This window comes from Neomonachus schauinslandi, chromosome 11, assembly GCF_002201575.2.
Source record: "Neomonachus schauinslandi chromosome 11, ASM220157v2, whole genome shotgun sequence".
In the NCBI taxonomy this organism is placed as follows: Eukaryota; Metazoa; Chordata; class Mammalia; order Carnivora; family Phocidae; genus Neomonachus; species Neomonachus schauinslandi.
This window is the reverse complement of record NC_058413.1, coordinates 87,206,813-87,218,069: the sequence shown is the minus strand read 5'-3', so window position 1 is coordinate 87,218,069 and position 11,257 is coordinate 87,206,813.

The window sequence follows — 11,257 nt, the reverse complement described above, 5'->3', positions numbered from 1 at the left end:
TCAAATTCCTCATATCAGTGAGATCATATGATAATTGTCTTTCTCTGACTGACTTATTTCGCTTAGCATAATACCCTCTAGTTCCATTCACGTTGTTGCAAATGGCAAGATTTCATTTTTTGATAGCTGCCTAATATTCCAGTGTGTGTGTGTGTATATATATATATATATATACATATACCACATCTTCTTTATCCATTCATCTGTTGATGGACATCTTGGCTCTTTCCACATTTTGGCTATTGTGGACATTGCTGCTATAAACATCGGGGTGCACATACCCCTTCGGATCCCTACATTTGTATCTTTGGGGTAAATACCCAGTAGTACAATTGCTCGATCATATGGTAGCTCTATTTTCAACTTTTTGAGGAACCTCCATACTGTTTTCCAGAGTGGCTGCACCAGCTTGCATTCCCACCAACAGTGTAGGAGGGTTCCCCTTTCTCCGCATCCCCACCAACATCTGTCATTTCCTGACTTGTTAATTTTAGCCATTCTGGTGTGAGGTGGTATCTCATTGAGGTTTTGATTTGGATTTCCCTGATGCCGAGTGATGTTGAGCACTTTTTCATGTGTCTGTTGGCCATTTGGATGTCTTCTTTGGAAAAATGTCTGTTCATGTCCTCTGCCCATTTCTTGATTGGATTCTTTGTTCTTTGGGCGTTGAGTTTGATGAGTTCTTTATAGATTTTGGATACGAGCCCTTTATCTGATATGTCATTTGCAAATATCTTCTCCCATTCTGTCAGTTGTCTTTTGGTTTTGTTGACTGTTTCCTTTGCTGTGCAAAAGATTTTTATCTTAAGTCCCAAATTATTCATTTTTGCCCTTGTTTCCCTTGCCTTCTATTTGTATAGAAATGCAACTGATTTCTGTGCATTGATTTTATATCCTGCCAGTTTGCTGAATTCCTGTAAGAGTTCTAGTAGTTTTGGGGTGGGGTCTTTTGGGTTTTCCACATAAAGTATCATATCATCTGCAAAGAGTGAGCATTTGATTTCTTCTTTGCCAATTCAGATGCCTTTTATTTGAAAAACCATTTCCTGATTTCACTGATTTTCTCAATTGCTTTTCTATTTTCCAGTTCATTGACTTGGGCTCTGATTGTCCTGTGTCTTTTCTTTCTTTAGGTTTCATTTGCTTTTCTTTTTCTAGTTTCTTTTATTTATTTTTTAGTAAGCTTTTAATTTCAATTCTGGTATTGTTAACATACAGTATTACATTAGTTTCAGGGGTATAATATAGTGATTCAACACCTCCGTATTACTCAGTGCTCATCATGATAAGTGTACTCTTAATCCCCACTGCCTTTTCACCCACCCCCCCACCTACCCTCTGGTAACCATGAGTTTGTTCCTGTAGTTAAGAGTCTGTTTCTTGGTTTGTTTTTCTGTTCTTTTTTCCCTTTTCCTGTTCGTTTTGTTTCTTAAATTCCACACATGAGTAAATAGTATAATATTTGTCTTTCTCTGACTGCCTTATTTTGCTTAGCATAACACTCTCTCGCTCCATCCATGCTGTTGCAAATGGCAAGATTTCATTCCTTTTTATGGCTGAGTAATAATCCATTGTATATATCTACCACATCTTCTTTATCTATTCATCTGTTGATGGACACCTGAGCTGCTTCCATAATGTGGCTATTGTATATAATGCTGTAATAAGCATATGGGGTGCATGTATCCCTTTGAATTAGTGCTTTCATATTTTTGAGGTAAATATCCAGTAGTGCGATTACTGGATCATAGGGTAGTTCTATTTTTAACTTTGTGAGGAACCTCCATACTGTCTTCCAGAGTGGCTGCACGAGTTTGCATTCCCACCAATAATGCACAAGTGTTCCTTTTTCTCCTCATCCTTGCCAACACTTGTTATTTCTTGTGTTTTGATTTTAGCCATTCTGACAGATATGAGGCAATATCTCATTATAGGTCTGATTTGCATTTCCCTAATGATGAGAGGTGTTGAGCATCTTTTCATGTATCTGTTGGCCCTCTGGATGTCTTCTTAAGGTGGAAGCTGAGTTCATTTATTTGAGGCCTTTTTTTCTTTTCTTTTCTACTATGAGAACTTTTGTGCTATAAATGTTCCTGTAAGTACTACTTGAATCCACATCTTCTAGTATTAGGTGTGTGTGTGTGTGTGTGTGTTAGGTTTTTATTTTTGCTCAGTTCAAAATACTTGGCAGCTTCTCTTGATTTATTCTAAAACACATGAGTTATTTATGAATGTTAGCCTAGGACTACTTGGGGATTTTCCAACTATCTTTCTGATACTAATTTGTACTTTAATTCCATGTGGTCATAGAATGGATTTTCTATGATTTGACTCCTTTTAAATTAATTAGATTTGTTTTATAATACAACATATGGTCTGTGTTGGTAAATGTTTCATTGACACTTGAAAAGAAAGTATATTCTGCTGTTGTTGGATACAGTGTTCTATAATTGTCAATTAAGTCAATTTGATTAATAGTGTTGTTCCAATCTTCTGGATACTTGCTGACTTTCTGTCTATAATTTCTATCAGTTATTGAAATCTTTGACTATAAATGTGGATCTGTTTGTTTCTCCCATTGGTTCATCCTTTTCTGTCTCATGTTTAGTGTAGCTCAGTTATTAAGGCCATAAATATTTAGGATTGTTATATCATCTTGGCAAATTGACTAGTTTATCATTATTAAACGGCCCTCTTTATCCCTGGTTATATTCTTTGCTCTAAAACCTACTTTTCCTGATATTAATATACCTACTCTAGCTTTATTTTGACTAGTCTTAACATTGTATATCGTTTTCTTTTTTTAATTTTAACCCATTTGTACCTTTATGTTTGAAGGCATTCTTTTAACAAACATATAGCTGGGACTTTTTTTTTTATCACTGTGACATTTCTGACTTTCAATCTGGGCTGTTTAAACTATTTCTATTTAATGTGATTATGTACGTGATTGGTTTTAAATTTACCAGCTGGCTAATTTTTTCTATTCCATATGTTTTTTGTGCCTTTGGTGTACTCCTTATGCTCTCTTTTGGACTAATGGCATATTTTTATTATTCCATTTTATCTCTTTTTTGTAGTTTTTTAATGGTTGATTTAGGGTTCATAGAATATGTCTTTAATTTATCACAGTCTGCCCTCAAGTAATAGTGTGCCACTTCACATACATTAAAAGAAACTTCCAACAATACACTTCCCTTCCCTTCCTCATGGACTTTGGGTGACTGTTGCTATACATTTTATTTCTTCACATCTAATAAGCCCCACATACAGTGCTCTTATGTTTGCCTTAAACAATCAGTGTTCTTGCAGAAAGATTTAAATAATAAGAAAATAGTGTATTTTATATTTCTCCATATTACCATTTCCAAAGCTTTTATTTTATTTTTTTTTTAATTTTTTTTATTCTTATGTTAATCCCCATACATTACATCATTAGTTTTAGATGAAGTGTTCCATGATTCATTGTTTGTGCATAACACCCAGTGCTCCATGCAGAATGTGCCCTCCTCAATACCCACCACCAGGCTAACCCATCCTCCCACCCCCCTCCCCTCCAGAACCCTGTTTGTAAAGCTTTTAATTCTATTGCACACATTTCCATCTGGGATTATTTTCCATCCTTATGATATCTTTTTTTTTAATTGCTTATTTTATTTTATACCTTTAAAAAATATTTTAAATTTTATTTTAATTCCAGTGTTGTTAACATGCAGTGTTACATTAGTTTCAGGTGTACAATATAGTGATTCAACAATTCTATACATCACTCAGTGCTCATCAAGATAAGTGCGCCCTTAATCCCCCTCACATTTCACCCACCCACCTCCACCTCCACTCTGGTAACCATCCATTTGTTTTTTATAGTTAAGAGTCTGTTTTTTGGTTTGTCTCTTTTTTTATTTCCCTTTGTCCATTTGTTTTGTTTCTCCAATCCACATATAAATGAAATCATATGATATTTGTCTTACTCTGACTGACTTGTTTTGCTTAGGATTATCATCATTGAATCCATCTCTGATGTTGTAAATGGCAAGATTTTATTCTTTTTTATGGCTGAATAATATTCCTCTGTGTGTGTGTGTGTGTGTGTGTGTGCGTGCCACATCTTCTTTATCCATTCATCTAGCAATGGACACTTGGGCTGTTTGTATAATTTGGCTATTGTAAATAATGCTGCAATAAACAAAGGGGTGTATATATCCTTTCATATTAGTGTTTTCATATTGTTTGGGGAAATACCCAGTAGCATGATTACTGGATCAGAGTATAGTTCTATTTTTAATTTTTTTAAAGATTTTTATGTATTTATTTGAGAGAGAGCGAGATCAAGAAAGAGAGAGCATGAGCGGGGTGAGGGGCAGAGGGAGAAGCAGACTCCCCACTGAGCAGGGAGCCCTGTATAGGGCTCGATCCTGGGATTCTGGGATAATGACCCAAGCTGAAGGCAGATGCTTAATGGACTGAGCCACCCAAGCACCCCTATTTTTAATTTTTTGAGGAATCAAAAATTTTGAGTGGCTTCACCCTCTTGCATTCCCACCAACAGTATAAGAGGTTCCTTTTTCTCCACATCCTCACCAACACTTGTTGTTTCTTGTGTTTTTTATTTTATCCATTCTGACAGGTGTGAGGTTATTTTATTTTCTTCTTGATTAAATATCTCTGTATGTTGTGAAATGACCACAGTAAGTCTAGTTAACATCTCTCACCACATATAATTACAAATGATTTTCTTATACTGACAACTTTTAAGACTTGATAATTGCTCATAGTGCAGTTATGCTGGTGATAAAATATTTCAATATTTTGTATCTGAAAAAGCCTTATTTTGCTGTTGTTTTTGATATTTTCACTAGGTATAAATTCCAGGTTGACTTATTTTTTCTTTCTGTTCTTTAAAGATGTACACTGTCTTGTTGCTTGAATTGCTTTTGATGAGGAATCTGCTATTATTCTTAATTCTTGTTCTCTGTACATATCTTTTTCCTTTCATTACCTTTAAGGTTTCCTTTTTTATCACTGGTTTTCAGCAATTTAACTGCCATGTGCTTTGCTATAATTATTTTCAAGTTTCTTGTTCTTGGGGTTTGTTGGACTTCTATATCTTGGATCTTTGAGTCTATAGTTTTAAGCAACTCTGGGACAATTTCAAGCATTAACAATACTTTAAATATTTTTTTCTATCACACTCTCTGCCCCTTTGGGGACTCCAGTTACATGTTTATTCAGACACTTAAAATTTTTCCACAGCTTGCTGGCTCTCTGTTCATTTTTCTTTCAGTCTTTCTTTTCTATGTGCTTGATTTTGGCTAGTTGCTATTGCTATGACTTCAAATTCACCTTTTTTTCTTCTGTTGTGTTAAATCTGCCATCAATCCCATCCATTGTATCTTTCACCTCTTACCTTATAGTTTTCATCTCTAGAAGTTTGAATTGGGTCTCTTTTTTTTATGTTCCACATCTCTACTTAACATGTTCAATCTTTCCAATAGCTGTTTGAACATGTGAAATTGTTACTCTCCTCTAATATCTTATGCACTAATTCTATTATCTCTGTCATTTCTGGGAAATTTCCTAACCGATTTTTTTTTCCTCTTTATGGGTCATATTTTTCTGCTTCTTTGTATGACTGGTAATTTTTTATTGGATGCCAGACACTGTGGATTTGTTGGGTATTTTCATATTCCTAAAAATATTCTTGAGCTAAGTTACTTAGAAATAGTTTGACCATTTTGAGTCTTGCTTTTAAGCTTTATTAGGCAGGAGTACACAGCATTTAGTCTAGGGCTAATTTTGTTCCATGACTGATGCAAAACCTTTCTCGGTACTCCGCCCAATGCCTTATGAATTATGAAGTTCAAAAACCAATGGTAATAGTAAGCAGAATAGCGATTGACTGCAGGTGGATTGGGGAACTTTCTGGAGTGTTGTGTACACAGATATATCATATTGAACAATTAAGGTTTGTGAATATTCACAAATATCTTCATATATAAGTTTTACCTCAATAAAAAGTGTGTTTAGTATTAAATACACACGTATTCAATAGTTAAGAACATAAGGTGATTTGTAAAATTATCTTCTGAATATTTTTCATTTACTTAAATTTTCAATAAATGTACAATCTTTTTAAAACATAGGTAAAACTAATATTAAAAAAGGAATTAAGGTATTCTGGGGGGACTCTGTGCCTTGTAGAAAGGATGAAGGAGAGGAAACAAATGTTTCCTGGGCATTTGCTATATATTAGCCCTTTAAAATCACCTTATTACATTATTCCATTTGATCAAAATGGTAGTTCTATGAAGTAGATATTATCCCATTTGCAAATGAAGAAATGATGGTTCAGGCAGATAGTTACTAGTTCAAGGTCCCTTGACTTGATTTTAGTTCTGCCTGCTTCTGGAGTCCACGTTTTGATTCTAAAAAGAGACTTAAGCTCCTGGTATGGTCTTTGGAAATTCAGAGAATAAAGAATGCTTGGCAGGATGGGAAAGTCCCAGGAATATATCACTGTCTGCAGGCCGAGGAATTGGCACCTGGACTCGGGGAGTTCACTCTCTGGCAAAGTGAATTATTGGTCAAAGCAGTCATGAATCAAGTATAGTTAATCTGAAACTCAAGGAAGTCTGATCTAAGACAAGAAAAGTGGGTGGTACAGAGAAAATCCAACCAATCTAGGACCCTGCATGGCTCATGGTGGGAGACGGAGTGATGTGTTTTTCCTAACAATTTGTCAACAGCTTATAAGGACAAAGGCTGCCTTGTCCCCAGATGGAGTAACCCCTCTAAGGTCAAGGGTTGGCTGTCAAGTTACAGGAATGGGTGCATTCCCTGTATCGGCTGCCTCCTGCCCAGGCAAGCCTGACTCACAGGTTGGTCACCTGTCTGGAATGGACTGTGGGAGAGCACACCAGTGAGGTCACCCAGAGAGCAGTGGGCCAGAGTTGTTTCCTTGTCAGCTTGTTCAGGTCACACCAGCCTACTCCACCTTTTGTTGAACGCTCTTTCTTTGTGTAGTGAGTCTCTTTCAATATCTACAACATACTTTGACTGCTGGGCTTTAAAAAACCTCATTTGCTTTCTATTTATTCGTCATTTTCTTAAAGCTTGTGGTATGGAAACTCTGATTTCTCAAAAAACCCTCCCAGGTCCAATTGTTAGGGATGTGGGGAGATCTGGGATTGACTTGAACCTAAAGTTCTATTTAGAATGGGGTGGGGGTGGGCTCTGACAGCTATGTGCAAGCTGGTCGATGTTTTCTCAAAGTTAGCATATGACTGTTTAGGGATCATCGAAATCCTAGTCTGAGCATCATTTACGGAGGGGAGTTGTCAGAGAGGAAGAGTATGGCTCTCACACTCCAATGGCTCCAGCATCCTTCATCTTGTATCCTTGTGTGCAAAATGCAAGCTGGGGAGAGAAACCAGAAGAACTGAGCCTCACTCCCCACGGCACCCCCACACACTGCCTCTTTTATAACAGGGCTGGGCTGGGCCAAATCCTCTGCCAAAGGCCAGGCCCCAGGCTCGGTGGGGGCTTCCCAGTTTCCATGGCTCATTCACTTCTGAGACCTTTGGCTGAGCTGCATCACGGGGGGCTAATTACTGCCAATTGTAGGGCTACCTTCTGACGTAAAAAAATGGTCTGCTGGGAACTGGGCTAAACCCATTTATTGCACACTTGTTAAGAAGCCACCAGGAAGGCCTACCCAGAGTGGTTTTTAAACATACACACGCAAACCTTCTTTCCTCTTAGAGCCAAGAACAGCCAATCAGTGATTGTTTTGAAAAACAGAGGCTTACCTTCTCAACCCCAAGGGAAGGATGTTCTCTGAGGGGCAGTAGTAGGATTTCATGGAGAATGAGCTTCCACTTAAACCCTTGGATCTTCCCTAGTTTCCCAGCAGAAGCAAGATGAGAATGGGAAAGCAAAACATTTCTTTAGTGCTTACTATATGGTAAGTACTATTCTGTGCACTTAATATAAATGAATTGATCGTCGAAATTGACCAGTGAGTTAATTGCCCTCGTTGTCATTTTGTGGAAACTGAGGCTCAGAGAAATTATATGGATTCCCAGAGTCCCATAGCTTATTAAGTGGTGGAGTCAGAAGTTAAGCTCAGATTTTAACTGAATGCAAATGCTGAGCTTCCTCCACCATAAACAGAAATCTTGCAGGCCCACAGCAATTATTGCTTTAGAATAGTCATCTCCAAACTTTCCTGACCTTATATTCCCATCAGGAAATATCTTGAAGCACCACCTCCAATATATGCATATTTCTTTATAAATTAGGCACTAGTTAATATCTATTGGCATTGATTGATAATACAATACCCCAGGGCATTTATTCTCATTATTGACAATAGTTGTAAATCGACATTTAATATAATGTTGATAATTTGGAAATTTTTTTGGCCGAATCTAATTAAATTATTGTTGTTTTAACTTCAGTATGTGACTGACAATTTGTTCCAGGAGTAGAAATCATCTGGCTTTTTTTCTTATCTTTGTGTGCCAGAATGGTTCCTTTGTCAACAACCCAGTTTCATTACAGCAAACACTAGAAGGCACTGGTCCATTCTGTGAAGGCTATTTGGTTAAAATTAGATATTCTTGTTTATAAATCTACTCATTGTGTATATGTAAACCATAAAACCATAAGATGCTAAAAATGAAAAAAGAAATAAGCGCACCAGCGTACACACCCCTTTTCCATTGCATAATTCCCATTTTCCCCTAGGGTGCTTGGAATATATGCAAATGACCCAAGGAAGCCTACCCTAGGCACCAAGGTCAAATGTATATTCAATATTAGTAAATAAAAACGTATTTCCTAGTTTTAGACTAACAATAAATATGAGTAGAAGTTCTAAATGGTTTCTTCCACACCCCATGTCTTCCTCAGCAATTCCCGGAGCGTGCACGACCTCCCTGGGAGACCCCTGCCCTAGAGGAAGCTGACGCTATATTCCCACACAGATACAGAAGGCTGAGGGTTTGGAGAAGAAAAGCAGCCAGTCAGGAACTGCGGAGTCAGCGCGTGGGGCTGGGACGAGAAGATGCCCAGGCTGGAGGTCCACAGTACGTGCTTGGAGCACAGGCAAGAGAAAGGCTCCGGGGCCATCCAGCAGACCCCCCACCCAGGGGATCGGTCAGTCCAACAGCCTGGTTCTCTAGATTTCATCCTTTCTGAATCCAGGTCTTTAAGACGCCTCCCTCCTAACTGCATGAATACCAGAGTAAATGAAAACACTCTGCAGCACAATGACCCCTTAAGGTTTGTTTTCCAAGATGGAAAATAAAGGCATTTCAGCCCTTCCATGGATAAAAATAACTCGCCGTTGATTTTGAAATCCCTTTCATTTGTCTCCCACAGACCAGCCCCATACAATGGCACTTTGTGTGAGAACTTTCAGCATGGGCCAGCCAGGCCCTGCTTCCTGCTGCCTGCCAACGGGAGGAGACGAGGGGCGGGCTCCGAGCCCGGCGGTGGGAGAGGACTTTGGGCAGGCCCAACGTTGCTGTTGGACGCCATTCAGAAGTCCCCACTCTGTGGGGGGAGTCCAAAGAGGAAAGCAAACAGAGCAAGGAGTAGCGGAAAATGCTGAGTCCTGGAGCTAGCCGGAACAGCGTTTGCCTTTCCATGCTCAGAGCCAGGCGCTCTGCCCACCTGCAGCTGTCAGAGCAAGCAGGCCCACAGCGAGCAGGGAGGCCTGGGCACCCAGCACCCTGGCCAAGGGCTGGGAGGGCAGGGGACAGGACTGGGAAGGGAAGGACTCCCATCCCTTCAGACAGGCCCTCCAGAGCCTATGCCCTGAATGCTGAAGTCTTCTCCTTGTCCGGGGACTCTGGGGACGAGGCTGGGGGGAGAAAAGTTTTCAAAGAAAAGAGAAAAAGACTTTCTTGAGCTGTAGTTTCAGATTTACTCATAGCTCCCACTTACATGACACTGTGTCAAACACCAACATATATTAATTGGCAATCACCATGTCTGTGGGGTTGGTACTATTGTTCCTATTTTATGGATGAAGAAATTGAGGCACAGAGAGGTGAAATAATTTGCCCAAGCCAAACAGCTAAAAAGCAGTGGGGCTAGGATTTATCACTGTGCAGTTTTGCATCAGAACCCGTATTCTTCAATGTTTCCAACCTTCTCTTCAGCCTGTCACATACATTTCCTCTCTAGAAATAGATGATGTGAAGGACAGAGAGAAGGAACTCAGATGAAGAATAAAAAGGAATGGATGAGGGAAGAGAGAGGAGTGGTCACCAAGGACTGGAATAATAGACTTAAAAAAAAAAAAAAAGACAGGAGGCTATCAGTCTAGGAGAAGGCGTGTGAGACCAAGGTAGAGAGATGGCAGGAAATGCTGGGTTGGGAGTGGAAGCCATGACCACACGGCCAAACAGACACCTGTTCTTTTGTATGCCTCAAATAGGACTCTGGAAATAATACTCAGAGATCACTCAGCAAATGGGCCTCAGATAGCTCTCAGGGAAGCTGGAGAGCAGGCAGCTGGAGCAGAGAAATGAGCACCTTCTCTCTCTTCCAATTACAGCCTGGGGTGGAGGCAGGTGTCCACGGCTCCAGGGAGAGATTAGCCCCCTGATGAGAAGAGACAGCCTGTGTCAGTCACCCAGGGAGGCCTGTCACATCCATTTGTAAGCTGAATAGTTCTTGTCCCCAGAGGAAGGAAGAGTAGGAAAGAAAGAATTGAGGGAAGGAAGAAGGGAGGGAAGGAATAAAGGACGGAGGGAAGGAAGAGAGGTTATTTGGAGGGACAAGCCCTTGACCCTCATCAGATACATAGGATTGGCCTTGGAGTCAGAAGACCTATGACCTAATTTTGGCTCTGTCACCAGTTAGCAAGATGATCTCAGATTCATCACCTAAACCCTCTTACCTTAAACACTTTAGCTATAGAATGAGGGGATTGGACTTTGTCTCTAAGGTTTTTCCAGATCTAAACTCCATAGAATGGTGATGGGACCAAGGGCAAGTCATCTTTGCATAGCCCCCAAGTGCTGGTCCTAGCCCAGCAGCCCACCACCCATCCACACCAACCAATCACCAAGTCCTAGCCATTCAATCTCCCGAGTACCTATCTGCTCTGGTCACTGATAATTCTCTTGGAGGCTTCTTTTCTGGACAAATGAAGCCATTTTCCAACCAGTCTCTCCATCCTTGGGCCCTCTGATGCCTTCTCTGCTTTACAAATAGAATGATTTTTCTAAGACCAGATCGGATC